Source organism: Euprymna scolopes, chromosome 5, assembly GCF_053919585.1.
Source record: "Euprymna scolopes isolate OS-2025 chromosome 5, ASM5391958v1, whole genome shotgun sequence".
Classification (NCBI taxonomy): domain Eukaryota; kingdom Metazoa; phylum Mollusca; class Cephalopoda; order Sepiida; family Sepiolidae; genus Euprymna; species Euprymna scolopes.
The window spans coordinates 98,093,265-98,096,810 of record NC_136486.1 but is presented as its reverse complement, the minus strand read 5'-3'; the positions used below and the strand labels follow the sequence as shown (position 1 = coordinate 98,096,810).

Sequence of the window (3,546 nt, the reverse complement as noted above, 5' to 3'; positions counted from 1 at the left end):
TTGTTAACAAAATGTGTATTAGCAAAAGCATGTTACAAAAGTACACGTCGTGATTATGGAGGGGTGCGTTTAGCGATAAAAGGGTTATTATAAACTAAAGTATCACTAAGACTGTCATAGGGCATTTCACATGTAAACCTGACAGACCTACATTGATGCTCTTTCAAAGATTAGCATGACAGCCCAACGAAAATAATATTTAAAACTTAAGCATGACAGATTGATTGCCTTCATGCTTTTCCTAAGGAAAAAGTGTAATATCTGTTCAGATACTGCTGTAGTTTTGGAGGCTAATAATAAGCAAGATATATACAGCATAATTACGTTGACATGCCAGTTCCCATCAGATCACCAAAGTTAAGTAACGTTGAGTCTGGTCAGTACTAAAATGGGTGACCATTTGGAAATTCCAGGTGCTGTATGTGTTCTCCGCTTATCTTGGCATTGTTTCTAGTCAGTTTTGGGCTTCTCCTTGCCACTGGACCCAAGCAGTGCCGATCCAGGAGAGGCATGGTTAGAGATTGTGCAACCCTTGCCTCACAGTTACATGCACAGCTACTATTATAGGAGTGTCCATTGTCTCTTGAGATTGAATGGAGACATCAGTAATTGAGACGGATAACGTGGTATAGTTAACAAAAAGTGTATTAGCCAAAGTATGTTACAGAAGTAGACATCATGATTTTGGGGGACCATAACTGCAAATCTTTACCCAATAAAGTATTAAATGCAAGTATATTTATAGTCTCTGGATAAGTCCATTATTACTAAAATGAGTGGATGTTTAGCTCATAACATTTATAATTTTCCTTAATTCAAAATCCAATCTGGCAAAGTTTTTTATAAAGGTTTCATGCTTCCTTTCGATGTGGATGATAACTTTTCTCCTTACAGACCACTCTTGGTATTTACTCCCTTCTGCTTGATGCTACCAGATTAGGCCGTCTAAAGATACTGGCTTCCTGACCTAAAATGCACCAAACATTAATGTTATTGTTTTTTGTTCCTTTGCAAAACTCGATCGCATTCTGTGAAATCAAAAACAAAAATCGAAATTTTTCCTTTACAAAACAACCAAACCAAACCAAACAAAGTATTCAAAGATATGAGGAACTTGAAGCATAAAAAACGTTTTCCAAAATGACAGGATTCGCCATTAAATAACCTGAAAAGCGTTCATATGGTGTAAAACAAACAAGCAACTAACCCCCTGTACTTTAACACTTGCCTGAGCAGCTCTGTTTGCATTCCTTGGTGAGGGGGGGGGTATCAGAGAATTAACTATAAACTAACGTTCACCCAAAGTGAACAAATACTACAGCCCAACAACAAAAAAAAGGTTACCACTGTTTCAATGATCCAGTCTTTGTCAAACTGATTTTGAAATGGTATTTTTTTAGCTTCTTATATCAAGTGGCTTCATGCTTTGTCTTAAGTAATTTCCATAAAAAAAACCTTCATAGCAAGTAGTTGCCTAGCTATAAACACCGCAAAGAATTTTTCTTTCTTCTGTGTACCTAGAATCAAATGAACTTCCATGAACAGATGTTTTTTCTGAAAAATTTGCATTCCATACAATACTATGGAAGTGCTTCCCTGCTGACTATAACATAGTCATTTTCAAGTTCAATGTCAACAAATACTTGTTTGGCTATCCTCAAATCAAATCCTGTCTTTTCACTCACAGTTTCTAATCCTTTCATGATATTGTTCTCCATCCAATTGACAATCTCATTAATTTTATCCTCATATGGCTTTTGGTCTATATAATAAGTATTGACTCATATGTCCATATTATTTGGATTTATTGGACGACTGTTCTCATCTTGAGTGTGATTTTCACAACATTTCGGTCGATATAACCTCTGACCTTCTTCAGGTGTATCTTGTCGAACTCGGGAATTTTTCTGTCGAACTCAGGAATTTGGGCGGAATTTTGAGCAGAACCCTTTATTTACTTCATGGGGGTAGCATGCTCTTGTTCTGTCAGTCATGACTGCAGCCTAAGTAATTCGCAATTATATTTTTCACTCGCTCACACTGAGGATTGTAAAAAGTGATATCTTCCTGAAGGTTGAAGGTTCAATCCTCAGTATGGGCGACCGAAAAATGCAGTTGCGAATTACTTAGTACTTCTATCTAGTCATGGCTGACGGAAAGAGAGCATGCTACCCCCATGAAGTAAAGAGGATACACATGATGATTCCCTTGAGATTGGCTGGAGCATTTTGAGTGTATATCAACAACTTAGTGCTGCCGAGAAGACTGACTTGACGGCAGTTAAAAATAAACTGTACAAGGAATTTGCCATGAATTCATGTATGGCTTATGAGAAATTCGCTTCGAGGAAACCCATGCCAGGAAAAACTGTGGATGTTATTTTTGCTGAAAAAACTTGTAATCTTGTTTGGTGGTGGAGTATCAGAATGGATATATGCGTTTGTGGCGGACCTTCCAACCCGTGTAAAACAACTGCTGAGAGTCTCTACCAGCATTTCAGCAACGCCTATAGAACACTTGCTGGAACGCGCTCGAGCCATCATCATATATATACAATGCATATATTATATATAAGGTTAAGAACAAGCTATGATGAATAGCAGATAAACTTTGTTTCTATTGCCTGACAAGGAGACTTTAGTTTTTCAATAAATCAATCGTTCCGAAACATTAGCATGTTCAGTGTAGTTACTATGTAATATTTGTCTATATAAATAAAAATATTATTATAATTTTCTCTTTTTAATGAGCACGCTTAATAACCTCGTTTTAATGTATGTGTTTTATCTCCTGAATACCTTTAATTTGGAATATTATATATATATATATATATATATATATATATATTATACCATAATGATATTTTTTAACCAAAATATTAATATGTAAAAATCTCAGTAATGTTCATGTACTAATAAAATCAAAGTAAAAGTCAGAAAATAGATTAAATAAAATAATTAATAAGATAAACTTTCATTCTCAACCGCTGCTAATTTGTAATAATGGGAAAATAAACAAAATGGTGAATAATAATATGATTGAATCAAGTGAACTAAATTTGGAGAAAAAATATATGAATACCTATTGAAAGGCAATTACTTAATTTCTACAATTGTATACAATTGTGAGGTTAAGGTGGATAATAGTAAAAGGGTATACCTAGGGGGAACTGAATGTTTTTTTTTTAAGGACAGATACCGAAACCATATTGCATCATTTAAAATTCGTTCAGAGAATGAATGAGATGAGGATAGCGATAGAAATAAGGATGGAACAAAAATAATTATCAAAAATAAGAAGAGGAACACCTGAGTTAGGAAACAACAAAAAAAAAAGAAAGAATTTGAATTAAATTGGTCAATATAAATAAAGATAGAAAGTATACACAGAATGAATAAAAAAAGCTGTAATCTATATTTACTTGAGGCATACCACATAGTGAATTATATAGAGGAAATTTTAAACAAAAAGTTAGATGTTGTACAAAGCTGCCTTCATAGAAATAAATGCCTGTTATCACGCCTAAACCCTGATTAAAATAACTTT

At 34.2% G+C, this 3,546-nt stretch overlaps 1 pseudogene; it reads left to right on the top strand.

The window, feature by feature from the left end:
- The first annotated feature begins 307 nt into the window (after positions 1-307).
- Positions 308-425, top strand: LOC145277123 (5S ribosomal RNA; annotated as a pseudogene).
- The last annotated feature ends 3,121 nt before the right edge of the window (positions 426-3,546 follow it).